The sequence below is a fragment of the Oratosquilla oratoria genome, chromosome 22, assembly GCF_046742065.1.
Source record: "Oratosquilla oratoria isolate Oo_2021 chromosome 22, ASM4674206v1, whole genome shotgun sequence".
Classification (NCBI taxonomy): Eukaryota; Metazoa; Arthropoda; class Malacostraca; order Stomatopoda; family Squillidae; genus Oratosquilla; species Oratosquilla oratoria.
The window spans coordinates 33,001,570-33,011,569 of NC_134798.1; the positions used below are offsets into that span (position 1 = coordinate 33,001,570).

At 39.7% G+C, this 10,000-nt stretch overlaps 1 protein-coding gene across 9 annotated transcripts in view; it reads right to left on the reverse strand.

Moving 5' to 3' along the window:
- Positions 1–10,000, reverse strand: part of LOC143037466 (uncharacterized) — a 244,500-nt gene that overhangs the window by 100,046 nt on the left and 134,454 nt on the right. The window lies entirely within an intron of this gene.

The following is a 10,000-nucleotide window of genomic DNA, read 5'->3' on the forward strand; positions in this document are numbered from 1 at the left end:
TCACAATGCCATTAAGCAAGGAGCTACGAGGACGCACAGTTGATGTCTCAGAGTATCCACCTGCAGTCCACAAGCAATCATCTAGTCGGCCGTCCACCAGATCTCTCATTGTGTGTGTGTGTGTGTGTGTGTGTGTGTGTGTGTGTGTGTGTGTGTGTGTGTGTGTGTGTGTGTGTGTGTGTGTGTGTGTGTGTGTGTGTGTGTGTGTTTGTGTGTGTGTGTGTGTGTGTGTGTGTGTGTGTGTGTGTGTGTGTGTGTGTGTGTGTGTGTGTGTGTGTGTATGTGTGTGTGTGTGTGTGTGTGTGTGTGTGTATGTGTGTGTGTGTGTGTGTGTGTGTGTGTGTGTGTGTGTGTGTGTGTGTGTGTGTGTGTGTGTGTGTGTGTGTGTGTGTGTGTGTGTGTGTGTGTGCGTGCGTCATAGATAAGATATAGGCAGTATACTTGTGAGAAGGGTGAATGGATGTGTTAACATTAACTTAATCTAAGTTGAAAGGGAGGGGCGATTTTGAGTTTGGGAGTGTGGTGGGGAGATCTCGGGAATGATGACGGGTCGTGAAGGAGTAGCTCTACTTTTAAGTTTTGAGATAAAAAAAAAACGTGTAAGGGTATTGGGGAACTATCTTCAAGGTTAATATGGGTGAAGATGAAACTGGGATGGCAAAGGTGTGTTCTAGTAAACCGATATGATCCTGTTAGTGAAAAGAGAAAAGAGGAAAAAGAGTCTGTTTAGAGTTCGAAATGACGTTAAGAGAGTTTTGTAAGGAGTATCAACTAAGTGTTGGGAGATCATGATCCTATCAAGCGGAAATATTTCTTTGTACTACTCCATGGCTATATTTCTTAAAAATGATGGAGAGACACTCTGTCAGTAATATAAGATAACATTTAAGACAGGCTAATCTGAGCATTGATGTATTGAGGGATCTCCGGCTGTTTCACGTTTCGACTTCTGACATCTTCAGGTTAATGATGATATAATAATAACAAAACATCAAATCATCAGAAACCTTTTGATTGATAACAAAGCTACAGTGGCCACAAAAGAAGGGAGAGAGGTTTACTAAGGGGAAGAGGAGGAGAGGAAAAAAAACATAAGAAAATAGGAACTGAGGAGACTACAAGTGGCTATAAGGCCTACACTATGCAGTTCCATGCCCACTACCACCTTTCATCTCTATTCAAAAAGTTATCAGCCACTAGTGTCAGCAAACACTACATAATTACTAAGTCCATTCCATTCTTTAATCACCTTGTTGGTAAACCAGTTATTGACAATCTTAATACTAAAATTGTCCATTTTAATCCCATTACTACGAGTCCTGACCTGCTCTCTTAATATGATGACCTTGCCTCCATTTGATCCATTTGAATGCCTCTATTAGAGCACCCTGCACTTTTCGTATTTTCAGAGAATATATTAAGGTCCCTAAGACTGTTTTCCTATGGTAAATTTCTAAGCTCTTGTATAATTTTGGTCATTCTCCTCTGTACTGATTTTAGTGAATTAATATCCACTCTATAGGATGGAAACAAAAAATGTACTGTATAGTCAAAGATCGGTATAACTATCGCCAGATAAAGTTTAATAGCTACGTCTGCACTTTTGCTTGTAAACCTCCTAGTAATAAATCTTAATGCCATTCTGGCCCTATTTCTGGTATTAATGCACTGTTCCCTGGACTTAAGGTCGAACTTACTAATACTTCTACGTCTTTTTCAGTCTCTGTTTTCTTATGACATTATCTAAGTTATATATTTTAGTTGGGTTGTGTAATCCTACGTTTAATACAATGCACTTTGAAATATTGAAGTCTATTTGCCATTTCACTGGCCATGCAAACACTTTATGGAGATCCTACTCCAATATCCAAGCATCTTTCCCCGACATAATATGGCGTTCTATCTTAGTATTATCAGCAAACTTACTAACATCATTGTTAATCCCATTGTTCAAGTCGTTTATATAAATGTATATGAATAATATGGGACCCAAAACCGAGCTCTGGGGAATTCTACTAACGGAATGGGAGGGAAAAGGGAGAAAGGAAAAAGCTAGTGAGACAGATGAAGGAGAGGGAGGAGAGAAGAAGAGAGAATGGGGAGGGGAGGGTGGGAGTGAGCAGAGTTTGAGGAAAACGGTGGAGTAGGGGAAGAGAAAGGGAGGAGGGGGAGGGGGGAAATGGGAGAAGGAGAAGGGGAAGGGGAGGAGGGAGAGGGGAGAAGAAGAGTAAAGGAGTAGAAAGAGGAGGAAAAGGAGGAGGAGGAGGAGGAGCGAGAGATATTAAAAAGGAAGGATGAGGCGAGGTAGGGGATGGGAGAGGAAAAGAAGGGAGAAGGGGATAGAATGGGGAAGAGAAAAAGAAGATAGGAGGAGGGAGAGGTGGATAAGAGAGAGCAGGAGTGGAAGGAGGCGGAAGAGGGACGAAGGAAAATCAGCAGGAGAAGGGGTGCAGGAAATAGGAAGAAAATGGAAAAGGGGATGTAAAGATGGAGATAGTAGGAGTAGAAGACAGCGTAGAAGAAAAATGACACCGATGGTATTACTTAAAAGTATTATTTTATGCCCTGTGGGCAATGTATGGTTATTCTTTCGACTAACGCCAAATGACTTCATTTATAAACCCATGGGTCAGAAGGCGAACAATTTCGTTAGGTTTACGTTACTAGGAGACGTTCAGCTGCTGCCGAAGCTGATAATTTACCTATATGTTCAGGTATTCAAGGTAAGTGGCAGTCACTGGTATCCATAAAGGATTGAATCTGCGTATATGTAGTTACAAGAGATCAAAAACCAATGCTCCACAACAGCAAACAGATGAGAAAAAGGAGGAAATACCTTTCAATGGCCACCTAAGTAACTTATTGATGGCGAAGATGTGATCTTGTTTTCTTTATGTTCTTGTCCTCTGGTTGGTGTTGTGCTCTATTCTATCTCCCTCCGCTTGTGTGCCTGTATACGTCTGCCAACTGTTGTGTGATCTGTCATTATGCCAACTTACTGTCCACCAAACAGTTGCCTGACCCCAATAATTCACATCGTCTTTTCCCGATGTTATCGACTTCGTTTTCGAAGGTTTTAACGGCTTTCCCTGTTTGACTTCTGCTCACCTAATGCCAGTGGAGGTGTGCTTCTTTGATTTGTTTTTCTTTGAAATTAAGATTCTTTTCCAACCTCATTTACAATTTAATTCATTGGCCTTTTTCAAGCCCAATATACCCGGCATTCCTCTGCAGCCGAATGAAATCGTTCTTTTATATTTTTATATATATATATATATATATATATATATATATATATATATATATACTGTATACATATATATATAACTTAAACCCACTCTCGGAGAAAGATAAGCTTATATACAGATTATACCGTATATTTCGACCACTAACTGTGGTCCTCTTCAGCAGTTACTTCACATCGTAACTGCTGAAGAGGACCACAGTTAGTGGTCTAAATATACGGTTTACTCTGTATCTCAGCTCATCTTTCTCCGAGAGTGGGTTTAAGTTATATATATATATATATATATATATATATATATATATATATATATATATATGTGTGTGTGTGTTTTTGTGTGTTTGTGTGTGTGTGTGTGTGTGTGTGTGTGTGTGTGTGTGTGTGTGTGTGTGTGTGTGTGTGTGTGTGTGTGTGTGTGTGTGTGTGTGTGTGTGTGTGTGTGTGTGTGTATGTATATATATATATACATACATATATATATATATATATATATGCATATATATATGTATATATGCATATATATATATACTTTCCTGAAGAGGGTTATAACTATTAGCCGAAATATAGAAGTTACACATTCTTCTAAAGTTTCCTTTCTATTACGACTGTGGGGTCTTCGTGATTATTAATTACATATGTGCTACAACATTTTGTCAAAGTGATATGTATATATATATACCACGGAATTTTTCCTCCTTACAGTGAACGTAGGTAAGTCAAAAGGCAACCACCCATTCCCATCTATTTCACTTCCGCCCATTACGCTTCCATCCACCACCCTTTCTTCCCTTACATCGTAGCTCCTCACGGATGACGGGTCATCCCTGAATCCCGCTCACTGCCCTGGGTTAGAAGCAATGTAACAAGATACACCACATCAATAACAAGGCTGTTTCATTTTATCGGCGACTCTCCCTCTTCGTCTCCTCATAGAAAAAAAGAGAGAAGAAATCCATGCCTGCTGCGTCAAAATACCCTTCATACATAACCACTCCCTGACCTCCCTTCCTTGCATCACAGTATCACCTATACACAGCCATTTTTCACTCATCCCTATCTCCTGCCTTCTACCACCCTTGCTCAACAGACTCCCTCTTGCTTAACGCCCCCTTCACCCTGTCCTTCTAATCCTCGGTTGTCCCCTCAAGTTCACTCCATCCACCTCTGCCTTCCACACCTCTTTTATTAATCTTTCTTCACTCATTCTTTCCATGTGTCCATGCCATCCCAATACTCTTTCATCAGCCTCTTCTGCCATATCCTTTTCCACCCCAGCTCTTAATTTATCAAACCTTGTAACTCCTACTATACTCCTTAGACATTTAACCTCAAACACATTGAAACTTTTCCTCTCTGCCTCTCTTAAGTTCCATGTCGGCACAATCACTCCTTCATAAAGTCTCCTCTTTGCATCCATCCCTAAATGCCTATTTCTCATGACAGATTTTAATCCCCTAAAGCATTTACTTGCTTCTCTCAGTCTACAATTTATTCCACTGCTACAAGGAACCAATGAAGAGCTCTCAGACAGGGTACTGCTATCAAGACGCGAATAGTCCGCACTATATAGAGCAAGATCCAGAGTCAACAGAACTAGTGACAATCTGGTTAAATGGGGCCTCAAGATCGACCACTCCTGCAAGTACGGAGAAACTTAGCCAACACCGATCTAATCAAAATTAACTGAAGAACAATTGAATGGCTGGCTGTCTGGCGTGACAAGTTGTGATGATGACTGGCGCATGCGACCACAAAAACTTAAAACTACCCACTTCCTCCAGCCTCTCTCCTTTAAGACTTACTTCCAACTCGCTGCCATCCTCTCCTCTTGTACATCTCATCGTCTTCCTTTTACCCACATTTACCTTCAACTTCTTCCTATCGTATACCCTCCTAAAATACGTCACTAACTTCCTTAATCCCACCTTTGCCCCATACAGCGCCGTCGGCACAATCACCCCTTCATATAGTCTCCTCTTTGCAGCCATTCCCAGGTCCCTATTTCTCATGGCACTTTTTAATAACCCAAGGCATTTACTTGCTCCTCTCAGTCTACAATTTACTTCCACTGTGGTTCCCCCTTTCCTGCCACGTACGACTCCAAACACATAAAGCTATCCACTTCCTCCAGCCTCTCTCTTTTAAGACTTACTTCCAACTCGCCTCCATCCTCTCCCCTTGTACATCTAATTGTCTTCCTTTTACCCACAATTTTTACCTTCAACTTTCTCCTATCACATACCTTCTCATACCCCATCAAAAACTCCCTCAATACCACCTTAAACCCTGTCACAAACGCAGTGTAGTCAGCAAACAACAACTGGTTCATCTCCCATTTTTATTTGTTTTCTTTAACTATATCCAGTCCCCTGCCTATTACCTTCGCCTTTACCTCCCGCATAACCCCATCCATGTACACATTGAACAGCCATGGCGTCATGACATATCCCTGTCCTTTACCTCAAACCACTCGCTCTCACCATTCCCCGTTCTAACTTAGTCTCTACTACTATCGTAAAAAAGGAAAAAAAAATGCTGTCCCCCCAACCCTATACAGTATATCTACAAAAACCTCCCAGTGCCTTTCTGTATACTTAACATAAGCCTTTTCCAAAAGTCATAACCCACAAAAAAAACTGCTAAAGTTTTTTACATATACTTGCCACGAAAATATGATCCACGCAACTCCTATCTTCCCTAAACCAACACCGTTCCTCACCAATTACTCGCTCCATTACTATCCTAGTCCTCTCAATTAAAACGCTCCCAAAAGCCTTCCCAGCTACATTCAATATACTGATCCCTCTGAAATTACTACACACATTTGTCTCGTTTGGTCTTGTATAGCGGAACTATATAGGCACTCCTTTAGTCCTCCGGTATTCTACCCTCCCTTAGACACACATTAAACAACCTCACTAGTCAGTCCAATGTTACTGTACCTCCCTTCTTTAGACACTCCGCATGACATCCATTTAACCCAGGTGTCTTACCTGCTCTCATTATTTTCAAAACTATTTGCACCTCATCTTTGCTTGTTTCTCCTCCATTTTCCTTTCCGTCACCGTCATTTTCTTAGCACCTCCCACTAAAACCACCAATCCTTTCCCATTCTCTTCCACATTCAAAAGCTCTCTAAAATACTCTTTCCACCTTCCCTTTACCGCTTCCTCCTCCATTAACATCTGTCCACTTGCACCGCTTGCCCTTTTTTAACTACAAGATTCACCTCCACTCCCCTCTTAACTTCCTTCCAAAACATCTTATTATTATCTTCAAGATTTTCTGCCATACTCCTCCCCTATTTTACATCTGCTCTTCTTTTTTACTCCTTTATATTTTTTTCTTCTCTTCTTTTTTCTTTGAACCTCTCCTATGTTTCTCTCGTCATACTTGGCAAGCAGCCTCTGAATGTTCGCTTCTTCTCTTCTACAACCCTCTTCACTTCATCATCTCACCACTCACTACCCTTCCTTCTATTCCCTCCCACCCTCCTTATTCCATACTATATTTGCACAACCTCTCACTTCCTCCTTAAAAAAAAACTCATTCCTCCGCCACTCCTACTTCCACTCTATCCTTTACCACCTCCCACACTTCTCCCAGCTTCTTCTGGTACTCATGCCCCTTTTCCTTTTCATTCAAACATTTTACCATAAGCATCTCTTTACCTTCTGCTCTTTTCCTGTCTCCATCTATCCTCCTCTCTCAATTTACCTTCTACCAAAAAAATATCCAATATTCCCCCACTTTCTCCCCTAAGAACATGGACATCCAGAACTCTTCATACTTTTTTCCTGGATAGTGCTACATAGTCCATTAATGCCTTATCAACCACCCTTCTATTCACTACCCTCTTCCAAGTGTACTTATGTCTGACTTTTTTCCTAAACATTGTATTAGCTATCATCAACTCTCTAAACACATCTCCACCGTTAACTTTTTCATATGATTTTACCTAGCACTTCAAACTTCCCAACTACTCCGTCTATTGGTTCATCCCCTACCCTAGCATTGAGATGTCCCAATACCACTAGATTGGCATTCTTTCCAAATCTCTCTAAGCACTCATTTAAATCTATAAAAAAAAATCCTTTTCTTCTGCCCTTTTTTCACTACCAGGCCCATGTGCACTTACAAAGAACCACATCCCCTTCCCAGTCTCACCTTCATCCTCATTTACTTTGAAGAAACCTCCTTCCACTTCATCACATGCTTACCTATCTCCTCACTTACTAGTATAGCCATCCCTTCCCCACCCCTCGCCCTCTCCTTACTCCCGATACCTCCCTACTACAATCCCAAACTCAAACTCACCCTTGCTTTTCAACCTAGTTTCATTTAATGCTAATATATCCACCTACCTACTCACAAACATGCTCCCTATCTCTTCCCTTTTACTCCCATCTGTATCACACCCACGCACATTAAAAGGCCCAAATCTTAGGGTTCTGTTTGAAAATTCCTCCCAGACACTCTATTGCCTTGACTTTTCATAGGAATGTACCTGTTATGATCACAGAAAGCAGAATTCCTAGTCCCATCATTCTGTCTCATTTTAGCCGCCTTTTACGACCCGAATGGGAATACTCGATGCAGCATTCTTTCTTCCCCTTTTCATAGGGTACAGATGCGAAACAGAAAATATATACCGAAAGAAGTGGTATAGGGCAGTATTAAGATGGGGAACAGCATAATGGAGGGACTCTCGCAGTACAATAAAGTAGCATCATCTCTCTATGAATAGAGATTTCCTCTAACATAGATAAAATGATGAGTGACTCTGGTCCGTAGGGACGCCCCATAGTCCCTAAAGTCCGGCTACATGCTAATGAGCAAATTTTGCAGCACAACAACATGTAGCTAATGTCCCAGACAGGGTACTATTCAGAATAAAGTGTAAAAAACAGCATGGGCACAAATAGATTAATCAAGATGGCTAGAATATTATTTTGAAAGTACAAAACTGGCGCAAGTGGATTAATCGAGGCTTACTAACTCATATACACTTGGTATTTCCTCATAGCTGAATTCATTAAAATCTACAAAATAGAAAATGATCAAACATGGGTTAATCAGTTCCGCCTTCCTTTGAGTAAAAAGTCTTCGAGAGAACAGTTAGACGTTGTAGTGCGAAAGTGATGCACGGTGGTCAGATTTGAATCCAAGGTCGAAACCATGTAGCTCCTCTCCACTAATATTTTCTTTTTCCCCACCCTTCGGTGACATGAATACTCTGATTACAACTTCTAACCTTGCATGCGAAAAGATTATCATATGCCCTCGTCACAAATAAGTGCGTTTGTGAATGAGACTGATTTTTTCTACAGCCTTTGAGAAAACAAAGACATGGTTAGGTTGACAATCTACCACACCCCGACATTTTTTTTTTTTTTTTTTTTTTTTTTTTTTTTAGCCGGGGGCGTAGCTTGTGTGAGACCTATTATTCTGCCTTCTAAATATTTTGTTTTTCTTAAAGTCTAGGCTATAGATTCTACAGGCCCAAATTCTTTCTCTTTGCTCATGTTTTGGCAAATACAATGAGGACCTCTCTGTCGCTACTTCCTGGTTCCTTTTATGCTCCACTGGTGTCATTTCTACTAAAGTTTGAGTTCTGTGTCTGGTATTCAGTATATATCATTTAGTTTATCGTATACTTAGTATAAGCTCTTTAGAATAGATTTGGGTTTTGTTTCTTCTGCTGTGCGATACTTTATTCATAATTTCTAAATCACATATAACGTTAAGCTCTTCATTGTATATATATTTTCCTCAAATTAATGCGTCCTCTTTCTTTGGAATATATGATTATATAAATAAACGCTTAAGCAACCAAATGTTTGCCAGTTAGTTATTTTGCCTACTTGTTTTTTTTTTTTTTAATATATGATTACATAAATAAACGCTTAAGCAACCAAATGTTTGCCAGTTAGTAATTTTGCCTACTTGTTTTTTTTATGATTATATAAATAAACGCTTGAGCAACAAAATGTTTGCCAGTTAGTTACTTTGCCTACTTTTTTTCAATATATGATTATATAAATAAACGCTTAAGCAACAAAATGTTTGCCAGTTAGTTACTTTGCCTACTTTTTTTTATTATTATATTTCTAGCATTTCACCTCGTTATGGACTGAGGGGTTTAACGTAGGCGTGTTTTTCCACTGGAATTCAAAGCAACCTATTGTGAATGAACTGTTGTTTGCACTGTGTGGCATTATGGTCCTACTACCTAAGCATAGTTGCTGTAATATCAATACCTTGTTTAATCCTCTGACTACAGAAGGGTTCCCTCAGCTGTATAACGTCGCCGGAAGCAGCCAAAATAGATTTTTTTAAACTGATTTTGTAGGTTTTCTTCAGCTGAACAGAATCGCTTGGTTGGCACCCAATATCAAATTTATAACCACTTTTGACAGTGGAAGGATTTACATGATAAATGCACTTATTTGTAATGGTAAAACAAGTATCTAATTTCAAATTATCTTAATGTTATTCAGCCATTTCAACTACCATTTGTGAGAGCTTTATCTTAAAAATAAGCCGTATCTATATTTTTTGTAAGATAGCTACATTTTTCTGTGAAGATATATATGGCGAGATACAGTAAACTACAGCCATTCAATACGAGCTCATAAAAATTAACAACGATAAATTTTGTTTTTGGTAAAATACACCTGTTTGACTGCTTGGGAAATGTTTATGAATTCACAAGCTATTAGAGTATTTCATAAATCATTCTCATAATTCACAATA